General features: G+C 42.7%; 1 protein-coding gene across 1 annotated transcript in view; it reads right to left on the reverse strand.

Moving 5' to 3' along the window:
* The window catches only part of LOC145354675 (ankyrin repeat and fibronectin type-III domain-containing protein 1-like), an 859,363-nt gene that overhangs the window by 516,021 nt on the left and 329,689 nt on the right, over positions 1–13,653 (reverse strand). The window lies entirely within an intron of this gene.

Below are 13,653 nucleotides of genomic sequence, written 5' to 3' on the forward strand. Positions count from 1 at the left end.
TCCCGGACACGCGTCCTTTGTTTGAACAGAGGGGAGTACGGTAGGATGAGAGAAGAATTGGCGAATGTGGACTGGGGGAGCGCGTTGGAAGGTAGGTCTGCTGAGGAGCAGTGGAGGATCTTTAAGGAGATCTTTCTTGGTGCTCAGCAGAAATTTATTCCGATGGTCAAAAAGGACCGTAGGAGGAGAGGTAATAAGCCGTGGATAACGAAGGAGGTGAAGGAAAGTGTTAAATTAAAAGCGGAGGCGTTTAGAGTAGCTAAGAGTAGTGGGCGAGAAGAGGATTGGGAGAGGTTTAAATGTCAACAAAGATTGACAAAGAAGTTGATAAAGAAGGGTAGGAGAAACTATGAAGCTGGGCTAGTGCTTAATATAAAAAAGGATAGCAAGAGTTTTTATAAATATATAAAAAGGAAGAGGCTGGCTAGGGTGAACGTTGGTCCCTTAGAGGATGAGAAGGGGGACGTGGTGGTAGGGGATGGGGATATGGCTGAGGTCTTGAATAACTTTTTTGTTTCGGTCTTCACGGAGGAGGACGTGAATAATTTGCCGGATGTTAGAGATGGAAAGGTGGTAGGACTGGAGGGTCTCGATGACATTACTGTTACTAGAGAGGTGGTGCTCGACAGACTGGAGGGGGCTGATTGTGGACAAGTCCCCAGGACCGGATGGAATGCATCCGAGGGTCCTGAAAGAAATGGCGGAGGTGATAGTGGATGCCTTGGTGGTTATTTTCCAGACGTCGCTGGATTCCGGGGAAGTGCCGGAAGATTGGAAAACAGCTAATGTTACGCCGTTGTTTAAGAAGGGTGCCAGGCAAAAGGCGGGGAATTATAGGCCTGTTAGTTTAACGTCTGTTGTAGGTAAAATATTAGAATCCGTCATCAAGGAGGAAATAGCGAGGCATCTTGAGAGGAATTGCTTGATAGAGCAGTCGCAGCACGGTTTCGTTAAAGGGAAGTCGTGTCTGACAAATTTACTGGAGTTCTATGAGGATGTGTCTAGGGCGGTGGATAGAGGAGAGCCGGTGGATGTGGTCTTTCTTGATTTTCAGAAGGCGTTTGACAAGGTACCTCACAGGAGGTTATTGCAGAAGGTCAGGGGACAGGGAGTTGGGGGTAGGGTGTTAGCGTGGATAGAGGATTGGTTGTCAAATAGGAGGCAGAGAGTGGGGGTCAATGGGTGCTATTCGGATTGGCGGATGGTGACTAGTGGAGTGCCTCAGGGGTCGGTGCTGGGGCCTCAGCTATTTACCATTTATATAGATGATCTGGAGGAGGGAACCGAGTGTAGGGTGTCGAAATTTGCTGATGACACCAAGGAGGAAAGGCAAATTGTGCAGAGGGTGTGGAGAGTCTACAGAAGGATCTAGATAGGCTGGGCGAATGGGCCAGGAAATGGCAAATGGAATTTAATGTTGGCAAGTGCGAGGTGGTCCACTTTGGTAGGAATAATGGTAGGAAGGATTATCACTTACGTGGCGAAAAACTGCAGCAGGCGACGGTGCAGAGGGACCTCGGGGTCCTTGTGCATGAGTCGCAAAAACCCAGCTTGCAGGTGCAGCAGGTGATCAGGAAGGCGAATGGGATGCTGGCCTTCATAGCGAGGGGGATTGAATATAAAAATCGGGAGGTCTTGCTGCGGCTGTATAGGGCATTGGTGAGGCCGCAGCTGGAGTACTGTGTGCAGTTTTGGGCGCCGTACTTACGCAAGGATATTTTGGCCTTGGAGGGAGTGCAGAGGAGGTTTACTAGGCTGATGCCAGAGTTGAGGGGGTTGAGCTATGAGGAGAGGCTGAATAAACTAGGCTTGTACTCGTTAGAGTTTAGAAGAATGAGGGGAGATCTCATTGAGACGTATAAGATGTTGAATGGGATGGATAGGATAGAGGCGGAGAGGCTCTTCCCACTCAGAAAGGATAAAAGGACTAGGGGGCACAGCCTCAAGATAAAGGGGGGGCGGTTTAGAACGGAGTTGAGGAGGAACTTCTTCACTCAAAGGGTGGTGAATCTCTGGAATTCTCTGCCCGTTGAAGTGGTGGAGGCTACCTCGCTAAATATTTTTAAGACGCGGGTTGATGGGTTTTTGATAAGAGAGGGGATTAAGGGTTATGGGGAGAGGGCGGGAATGTGGAACTGAGCCACGACAGATCAGCCATGATCTTATTGAATGGCGGGGCAGGCTCGAAGGGCTAGATGGCCTACTCCTGCTCCTATTTCTTATTTCTTATGTTATGTTCTTAATTTCTATAGACTTCTTTTTGACCCCATATGTTAGAAGCCCAAAAAGGGAAGATTCACTGCTGGATTTAGTAATTGGGGATGAACCAGAACAGGTAGGGGAAGAAGGCAGGGGAAGAAGGCAGGGGGACATCCAGGCACTAGCGACTACAATACAATAGATTTAAGATGACGCTAGAGAAGGGTATAAGTACGTTGGAAACCACGTTAATAGATTGATTTTGAGGAACTGAGAATATAATTTATGAAAATAAATTAGTAGAACAACAATATGTTTAAAACGGTGCTTAACAGAGTGTAGGAAAACTATATTTTGCTAAAAGAACAAACTAAACACCACTGAGACCCCATGATGAAGAAAGACATAAGTAAACAATTGAGGATTAGGGAAGAGCTTTTTACTTTATTCAGTATGTCCCATTTTTAATTTTGAGTGGACTTATCTTATTCTTTATCTCATCATTTAATATGGAATGAGAATCTGGGCCTTGATGAAAAACCTCAGCCGGTACAGGAATTGAACCCACACTGTGGTACTTCAACAGCAGATTGGTTTAACTCATTTGGTTGAACAGCTGGTTAGTAACGTAGAGTGACATCAACAGCGCAGGTTCAATGCCCAAATTGGCTGAGATATAAATTTCTCAACCTTGCCCCTCGCCGAAAGGTAAGAACAGGCTATGGTGATTTTATCTTTGGACAGCAGAAGAGAGCACAATAAGAGAGAATGCAAAGAGATAAGGAGAGAAATTTTAAAAAAAAGAAAGCAAAGAGGAACTATAAAATTCAATGATTAATGAATATGAAATAGAATAAAATATTTTACAGGCACATCACTAAAAAAGTCTGTGATGAGAATAGAACCATTAAGGGACAGATGAGGTAATATGTTATAAGCTACTCACTGGAGGAGGAGGCTCCACAAATATCCCCATCCTCAATGATGGAGCAGCCCAGCACATCAGTGCAAAATATAAGGCTGAAGTGTTTGTAACAGTCTTCAGCCAGAAATGCCGAGTGGATGATCCATCTTGGCTTCCTCCAGTGGTCCCCACCATCTCAGATGCCAGTCTCCAACTAATTCGATCCACTCCACATTCTATCAAGAAGTGGTTGGAGGCACTGGGTACTGCAAAGGCAATGGGCCCTGATAACATTCTGGCAATAGTACTGAAAACTTGTGCTCCAGAACTTGCCGCCCCCCTAGCCAAGCTCTTCAAGTACAGTTACAACGCTGACATCTATCCAACAATGTGGAAAATTGCCCAAATAGGTCCAGCACACAAAAAGCAGGACAAATCCAATCTGGCCAATTACCGCCCAGTCTACTCTTGATCATCAGTAAAGTGATGGAAGGGGTCATCGACAGTGCTATCAAGCAGCACCTGCTCAGCAATAACCTGCTCAGTGACGCCTAGTTTGCATTTTGCCAGGGTCATTCAGCTCCTGATCTCATTACAGCCTTGGTTCAAACATGGATAAAAGGGCTGAATTCCAGAAGTGAGATGAGAGTGACAACTGTTTCGAAGGAGTGGGGCATCAAAAAGCCCTAGCAAAGCTGGAATCAATGGATATCGGGGGCAAACACTCCCCTGGTTGGAATCATATCTGACATATAAGAAGACGGTTGTGATTGTGGAGGGTCAGTCATCTCAGCTCCAGGACATTTCTGCAGGAGTTCCTCAAGGTAGTGCCTTAGGCCCAACCATCTTCAGCTGCTTTATCAGTGATCTTCCCTCTGTCATAGGGTCAAAAGTGGGGATGTTTGTCGATGACCATCACAAATAAGAGACTCTCTAACCACCATCCCTCGACACTCAATGGTGTTACCATCACTGAATCCCCCACTGTCAACATCCTTGGGGTTACCATTAACCAGAAACTCAACTGGACTCACCACATTAACACAGTGGCTACAAGAGCAAGTCAGGCATTAGGAATACTGCAGCAAGTAACTCACTTCGACTCCCCAAAACACATTCACCATCTACAAGGCAGGAATGTGATGAATCGGTGCAGCTCCAAGAAGTTTGACATCATCCAAGACAAAGTAGCCCGCTTGATTGGCACCACATCTACAAAACATCCACCCCCTCCACCACCAACACTCGGTAGCAGCAGTGTATATTACCTACAAGATGCACTGCAGCAATGCACCAAAGATCCTTAGACAGCACCTTCCAAACCCACGACCACTTTCATCTAAAAGGACAAGGGCAGCAGATAAATGGGAACACCATCACCTGCAAGTTCCCCTCCAAGCCATTCACCATACTGACTTAGAAATATATCACTATTCCTTCACAGTTGCTTGGTCAAAATCCCATAATTCCCTCTCCAACAACATTGTGGGTCAATCACAGAACATGGTCTATAGCAATTCAAGGAGGCAGCTCACCACCACTTTATCAAGGGCAACTAGGGATGGGCAATAAATGCTGGCCAGCGAGTGACATCCATGACCCACAAATGAATAAAAAAAGGCATGAATATTAAATAATTATTTTGCTCGCGTATAGGGACATAGAGATTTACAGCATGGAATCTTTGGCCCAACTTGTCCATGCTGCCTTTTTTTTAAACCACTAAGCTAGTCCCAATTGCCCACACTTGGCCCATATCCGCCTACACTCATCTTACCCATGTAATTGTCTAAATGCTTTTTAAAAGTCAAAATTGTACCCATTGCTACTCCTATTTCTGGCAGCTTGTTCCAGATACTCACCATGCCTCCCTGGACCATTTTGTATCTCTCCCGCTCACCTTAAACCTATGCTCACTAGTTTTAGCCTCCCCTACCTTTGGAAAAAGATGTTGACCATGTAGCTGATCTATGCCCCTCATTATTTTATAGACCTCTATAAGATCACCACTAAGTCTCCTACACTCCAGGTATTTACCAGGGAGACAGAAAGGGTAGAATTGATATTGAATGATGTAACAAAGAATAAGATAAGCCAATTCAAAATTAAAAAGGGGAAAAAACTAAATTGAATAAAACAAGTAAATCAAAGGGAACAAAGCCCAAATGGATTCCATTCACTTATTTTGAAAGAATCCAGGGAAGGGATAGCAAAGGCATTAATACTCATTTTTTTTTTAGAATAGAAGTCGTGCCAGCTGTATGACAGATAGCTAATGTAATTCCTGTTTAAAAAGGATAACAGAACATGGCCAGGGAATTGTAGAACAGTCAAATTAACATTTATACTAAGAAAATTAATGGAAACCTTACTGATAGAGAGAATAGAAGATTATCTAGAAATGTTAAACAAAATAATGAATACTCAGCATAAAGTTCAATGACCAAAGTTATTGACGTTTTTGAAGAGGTAACCAGAAAGTAGACAATGATAATGGAGCAGAAGCAATTTATCTAGATTTTCACAAAGCCTTCAGTAACATACCCCATCAGAAGAATAGAACATAGGAAATAAAAACAGAGGTGGGCAATGGGCCCATTGAGCCTGCTTTTCCATTAAATTAGATCATGAATGATCTTTTACCTTAATGTCATTTCCCCACCCTAGCCCCACATTTTTATTGCTCTCCAGGACATATTCAATGACAGAAGTTCCATTGCCTTTTGGGGTAGAGAATTCCAAAAATTCACTGTACATTCATAAATAAATTTCTCCACTTCTCAGTACTAAATGGCCTACTCCTTATTCTGATCCCCTGATTTGGTGGTAATGGTAGAGTAGAGGATATCGTGGGCCATGAAATTGCAGATTGTGACTACTGGTAGCCCACAGTTCTCGTGCACATTCTCGTTGCTAGATCTGTTCAAAGACCATCCCATTTAGGATGGTGGTAGTGCAACACATTGCAGTGGAGGTTATCCTCACTGTGAAGATGGGACTTCATCTCCACAAGGGCTGTACAGAAGTCACTTCTTCGATCCTGTCATGGACAGATGCATCTGCAGCGGCGGGTTGCCGAGGTGGAGGTCAGGTATGTTTTTCCTTTTTGTTGGTTCACTACCTAATGCAGTTCAAGTCTAGTACTTATTTCCTTTACGTGCCAGCTAGGTTTGTAGTGGTGCCATCAAGCCACTCCTGGAGATGGACATTGGAGTCCCCACACAGAGTACATTCTGTGCCTTTGCTACCCTCAATACATAATCCAAGTGGTATTCAACACAGAGGAGAACTGATTCATCACCTGAGGAGGGAGACGGTATGTGGTAATCATCAGATGTTTCTTTGCCCATGTTTGACCTGGTGCCATAAAACTTCATGGGGTCAGAGTCGATGTTCAGGACTCCCAGGGAGCTCCCTCCTGATTGTATACCACTGTGCCGCCACTTCTGCTGGGTCTGTCCTGCCAGTTGTCATTTCCACTGCCGCGGTCAAGGCTAGGTGATCCATTCAATTTCACTCCTTTGAGTTTTACTTGTAGCAATTTAATACAATTGAGTGATTTGCTAGGGCATTTAAGAGTCAACCTCATTGCTTTGGGTGTGGGTTTGGAGTCATATGTAGGCCAAACCAGATAAGGACGGCAGGTTTCCTTCCCTAAAAAACATTAATGAACCAGATTTTTTTTTCTGATAATCAACAATGGTTTCATGACCATCATTAGACTTATAATTCCAGATGTTTCATTGAGTTTTTATTGAGTATCTGCCATGGTGGGATTCAAACCTGAGTCTGCAGACCATTATCCTGAGTCTCTAGATTACTAGTCTAGCGACAATACCTCTGTGCTACCATTTCCCCTAAAAGTTTTTCATTTGATTAAATCATAAGAACATAAGAACAAGGAGCAGGAGTAGGCCATCTAGCCCTTTGAGCCTGCCCTCCCATTCAATAAGATCATGGCTGATCTGAAGTGGATCAGTTCCACTTTCCCGCTTTCTCCCCATAACCCTTAATTCCTTCGTCTGTCAGAAATCTATCTACCCGTGACTTAAATATATTCAGCGAGGTAACCTCCACCACTTCAATGGGCAGAGAATTCCAGAGATTCACCACCCTTTGAGTGAAGGAGTTCCTCCTCAACTCTGTTCTTAACTGCTCCCCCACCCCTCCCACTTATTTTGAGGCTGTGCCTTCTAGTTCTGCTACCCTTTCTAAGCGGGAAGAATCTCTCTACCTCTACCCTATCTAGCCCCTTCATTATCTTGTAAGTCTCTATAAGATCCCCCCTCAGCCTTCTAAACTCTAACAAGTACAGGCCCAGTCTATTCAATCTCTCATTTCAATCTCTCATTTTTTCAAATTCTGGAAAACACAGGCCATTCTCCTCAATCTTCTCGTTGGGAAATCCTGCCACCCAGGAATCAGTCTGTTGTACCTTCACTATACTCCCACGATAGAAAGTTTATCCTTCCTTAGGTAAGGGGACCAAAATTGTACACAATATTCTAGATGCAGTATCATCAAGACTCAATACAATTGCAGCTCCTGTACTCAAATCCTCTTGCAATAAAGATCAACGTACCATTTGCCTTCTTAATTTGCTGCCCCTACATGTTAACCTTCAGTGACTCATTAGTAAAAGCATTCAGGTCCCTTTGGACAACATTTCCCAATCTCTCACCATTTAAGAAATACTCTGCATTTCTGTTTTTCTTACCAAAAGGCCAACTTTGCATTTTCCACAGTGTAATTCACCTATATGTTCTTGCTACTCAATAAGTTTAGCTAATCTCCTTGAAGCCTCTTTGCATTCTTCTCACAACTCACATTTTCTACTTCCGTGTCATCAGCAAACTTCAAAATATTACCACTGATCCCCACATCCAAATCATTGGTATAGATTAAGAGTAGCTGATTTCCCAATCTAGCATAGCAAACTTGTCCCTCATACCTTTGTAGTTTCCTCTGTTCAGGTTTAAGACTCTAGTTTCTAATTGCAATATTTTTCTTTCATACTGACTGAAAAATTCTAACACATTGTGGTCATTTTTCCCTAAAGTCTTCTTTACAAGATTATTGATCAGCCCTTTCACATTACATAATATCAGATTTAAAATAGTTTGTTCCCTTGTTGGTCCTTCAATATACTGTTCTAGAAATCTAACTCATATATATTCCAGGAATTCATCCTCTACAGCATTAGCGCTAATTAGATTTACCAAGCCTATATGTAGATTGAAGTATCCAACGATTACAGTATTACCTTGTTACATAAGCATTGAATTTCTAGATTTAAACCATGCCCTATGTTACTACTATTGTTTGGTGGCTTCTTGCTGTTTCTTAGCCAACTAGATATTTGGTGAAAACTAGCTTCTGGACATGGTGTGCAGTTCAGACAGATGGTAGGGAAACATCCTCCTGATGTCCATGTGACAGATGCCCATTGTAGGGTGCAAAGCAGAGTTCATGCACTGCGCAGAGTTGTGTTAACACCTGCCAAATTCCCTTGATTGCAGCGAAAGCTGCCAGGTGCTTGTGACTGTTAGTGGGGCCTGGAATGGGATGTCCACAGTAAACCACACAGTCTTTCCAGCAGATAGGCTGGAAGGTGCAACATGAATGGCACGGTGTGGTTGGGGATTCTCATTTAACTTTAAAATAAATGTTTCTGCTCAGCCACACTCCAGCACCAACAGAAACCTCTCATAAAATCAACCCTTAAAGTTCAAGTCAATGGTTAAGTCCATCTCTACAAGCAGTTTCAAGGTTGATTTGTGATCAGTTGATATTTTTTCCTTCAATGAATACTTTCCCACAGCTACCCATATGCTCTCTCTATATGAGCGTCAAAGCGCTGAGCCCAGTCTGCCTCATGGTGCCACCAATGGCCTGTGATATTATTCTGTGGTCCAGCCAGAATTTAGTATTAGAACAATTTAATTGGATGCTGTGCCAGGCAGTAGTAAGATAATCTTCACTGCCCTTCTCCAAATGAATCCTTATGTTGAGTTTATTCATTCAAGACAAATGGAGGCCAATTGACCCCAATTGCTTCTCCACTTACATCAGCTGTTCCTTCATCATTATTGGTTCAGAATTCTGTAAACTCCCATCCAATAGCAACCTTTCAGGAACAATTAGAAATGGGAAATAAAAGCTGGACTTGTCAGTAGCACCTTCTTCTTCTTCAGTTCTCTGCCTGAGGGTAGGTCCAACACACAGAGTCATAGCCTTAACTCCATGGGTTGTGCAAGGAGGCAGGTACCGAATCATAGTGATGGTACCATGTGCTGTCGGCACCAATTTGATCCACAATGGGTCATCCAGGTAACTGATCGAACCAGCCTCCCAGACAGTCAATGACACTGACACACCAAAAGCTAATTAAATAAATAGTACAAGATACTTGTGTGCTTGTACCAGCTATCAGTTACAGAGTGAGACTTCAGGGAAAGGTCCTGGTACAGGTCAACAACCAGCAACAGGAGTTTCCTGAGATACAGAACAGATAAAAAAGCATTCCCGAGATATGGATTAGCCTGTTAAAGGGGAAAGCTAATTGGATCAAGAAGGAGGGACTGAATAACCTCAGCCAACTGAAGGGAAAAATGCTTGTAGAAGCAGAACTCCAGAATATAGACATGGTCTGGGACTTTTACCATAATCAACAAAAATAATGGTGAGGAGTGAGTGGATTCAACTGGAAACAAATGCTGTATTTATGAAAACGACAAAGGCAAAGAACAGAACTTTTCACAATTAATATGATAGGTGGAAAGAGTGAGCCAATAAGGACAGGTGAGTTTGAAAGAGAATCAAAATAAGGATCAGAGGTTATGTAAAACACTCTCTGAAAATAAACAACTCAACAGTAACTGACTTCATGTCATTAAACTCGTGCAGGAAATATCCACGGTTAGTCCTGAGGTTAACCACACCACCACCATGTTTGGGCCTGATGGGAGTGACGAATACACTCTAACCACAGCAGCTAATCATATCTGTCAATCTTGATGTGCGATCACTGAACCATCATTGTTGCTACATTAAAAGGAGAAATATAATCTACTAAATTACCCAATAATCCTAAATGTTGTATTTGTGCATTTGCCAGTGTTGTTTCGTCACCCTTCGTTACTCTGTTTTATATCTTAGAGCTGCTGCCGCTAATGTTCTCTTAAAACTCCCCAGGGTGATACATAAACTGCAAAAACTGGAAATGAAACAAGAACAGAAAATGCTGAAAATTAAAAGCAGATCACTGAGAACTGGCAAAGAATTACACCCAAAATGTTATTTTTTTTCTCTTCTATATATAGACGGTCACTGACTTCTTTGGTATTTCCAGCATCTTTTTTTGTGACATTATAAAGTTGAGTTCCAATAACATTAGGAATGGGGAAATTGTAGAATGTGGACTTAAACTGTATGACGTCACAATCAGAGCAATGCTACACAAAATGGCTGTTTCTGCTCAGCAGCTCCAAGTCTAGAAATTACTGTAAAGAGCTCTTGCCAAATTCCTCTATTTTAACTGAGGCATTAAGCTGCTTACTGTAAAGTATTTGTACGGTATCTCCAAGAGCTTTTTTTGAAATGGCCAAGAAATGTGTGTCTTATTCATCCTGTATGCCACTATTCTCCAGTTTCAGCTTTTCTAGGTCTCCCTGTGCCATGTATCAGAGCCATTAAAGAAAGGCTACACTTCAGAAGCCAGATTTCTCTAAATTCACAACATAACTGACTGCTGGCAAGGCAAGTAAATAATGGTGACCCTGAATGAGGTGGTGCATATAGCCCAATAGATCTTCCAGGGAAGAGAAAGATCTGCCTCTCTCTCTAAATGCACTTGCCATTTATTTGTGGCTGGGACTAAAAAACTGTCAGCCATCTTACTGGGGCTTCCTTGTACATTCTGGCCATGTGGCTGGGCAGAAGATACCCCACTTGCACATCCACCTACAAAATCTACTCAATGCATATCAAATGTATCCATAATATCAGAGAATGATTGGAATACAGAAGAAGCCTTGTTAGTCCATCATGTCAATGCTGGTTCTCTGCAAAAGCAAATCAATTGATCCCAGTCCCAGGCTTTTTCCTCTGTACTCTACCCAGACTCCTCAGGCTTTTGAGTATCTCAATCAAACCTCCCCTCAATATTTTCTTCTCTAAGAAGAACGACTTCAATTCAATTCTGGCCTCAGTTGACTATATGTGAGGAGTTTGCACATTCTCCCCACGTGGATTTCCTCTGGATGCTCCTGTTTCCACTCAAACTCCAAAGATGTGCGGGTTGGGTTGATTGGCCATGCTAAATTGCCCCTTAGCATCAGGGGGATTATCAGGAGGATTGTGAGGATAGGAACTGGGTGGGATTGTTGTCAGTACAGACTTTATGGACTGAATGGCCTCCTTCTGTACTGAAAGGATTCTATGACTTCAACTCCTCCAATCTATCCAAATAACTCAACCTGGAACCATTCACGTGAATCTTTCCTGCACCTTTGCTAAAGCCTTCACATCCTTCTGAAAATATGGTGCCCAAAATTCAAAACAACACCAAAGGCCAAACCAATGTTTCATAAATCCTCATGAGAACTTCCTTGTCTATTATATGCCTATGAGTGGATGTAAGTAAATATCTATCTCCTCAGCAGACATATTTTTCTTTTGTTTACAAATGTTGCAGAAATTAGCAAACCTAAATAAAGATGGAAGAGGCCCTTAATAGTTGGGTTGATTATTTAGGTATCTAACCACAGTTCTAATGAGACACTCATCCAAAATGTCAATTTGTATTTATTCTTTACAGATGTTGCCAACCGACTGCAGCATTCTCATTTTTTTGCAACTTCTAGCATTTGATCACTAGCATGGCTGGTTTGTGTTTGGAAGGAATGTGGAGAGAAACAGGACTCTTAACACCGCAATGAGTTTTGGAGAAAACATTGAATAAAAGATTGTGATTTTTGTCCTTTTGTGGAAGCTACGTATGTAAGCTTTTCCATAGCACAAGCACACTTTTTGGATGATATCACTTCAATAAAGTTTATTTATTAGTCACAAGTAAGGCTTACACTAACATTGCAATGAAGCTACTGTGACTTCCCCTAGTCGCCACAGCCCAGCATCTGTTCAGGTCAATGCACCTAACCAGCATGTCCTTCAGAATGTGGGAGGAAACTGGAGCACCGGAGGAAACCCACTCAGACATGGGGAGAATGTGCAAATGCCACACAGACAGTGACCCAAGCCGGGAATCAAACCTGGGTCCCAGGTGCTGTGAAGCAGCAGTGCTAACCACTGTACTACCGTGCTGCCCATGTTAAGAGCATTAACGATGTACAGTAAATGGCCACTGGAAGTATTAAGAGCAGACAGATCATAATATACGTTAGTATGCAAAGCTGATTTGATGCCAACTATGTTACTTGGAGTTCAAGACTCCAGCCCCATGTTATCAAGGGTGTTCAGGGTGTAATTCTCCTACCTGAACTTCAGTGAGAAACAATATGTGAGACTTCTACCCTTTAGAAATAATGACCTCATGAAATCTATCACCTGCTGCACTTACAAAATCAGCACATGACGACATTGCCAGTGGCTGTGAAGGGGACTATGACCATGAACCTTTATGTGCTAACTCAGCATCCAGCTACTCTATGACCAAAGACAGAAAATCTTGGAGGTCAATGCCTAATATTCTGGAGATAGTCACCATGCATTCATTCTGGCGCAGTCTGCTGTGCCATTTGAATTTGAGTAACCACAGCAAACCAAATGGGATCTTACCACTGATGATATGGTAATTCCAATGTACGCTTCACACCACATGCAGAGCCATGAAATCCTTGCTACTATGCTTTGGACAACGGGAGGAGACCTGCAGAACAGATATCAATATTCAGGACGGTCTCCTTTATGCTGTGTATTATGGTTGGACAGTTCCTACCCCTAGCTATACAGTGGGTAGTTCAGGAACAGATTCATGAGGAGGAGGAAGGGGAAAAGAAAAGGAGGAGGAGGAAGAATGGAGAAGGCAACCTGGACCATACTTTTCTGGCCTAATTCCCCATTTACCAAAAGTCCCTGAACGTATTAGATCTTCTTTATTCTCTGTTACAGACTGTGTCTATTGGTCACAATGCTAAAATAAAAGCCACTATGAAATAAATATTCTAAACAAAAATTTTCAATAAAATTATGCTGTGTTGCATACAGAAATCAACTCATCATCCTTGTGTAATCCATAAATGTCTTGTCCTCCAAGTGCCTTTGCTTGGATTGGTGCTCCCTCATAGTGCTATCCCATTGGTTGCAGCATGGTCAGTGAAGGCTGCTGACTTTCACTGAAAGAGACTGGGAATGGTCTTGGAGGACAACCTTGAGCAGCTATAGGTCTTAGAAAACTTGCCCCAGGATTACACAATCCTGTCATGGGAAAATCAAGCTGTGATGGCTGGCTGATGAGCAAGAGTAGGGGCACCGGAGGAATGATAGGATAGGAAAATTTGTCTTCCCAATAAAGGAAAACTGGTTTATGC

This window comes from Carcharhinus amblyrhynchos, chromosome 18 (assembly GCF_965287045.1).
Source record: "Carcharhinus amblyrhynchos chromosome 18, sCarAmb.v2.hapA, whole genome shotgun sequence".
Taxonomy (NCBI): domain Eukaryota; kingdom Metazoa; phylum Chordata; class Chondrichthyes; order Carcharhiniformes; family Carcharhinidae; genus Carcharhinus; species Carcharhinus amblyrhynchos.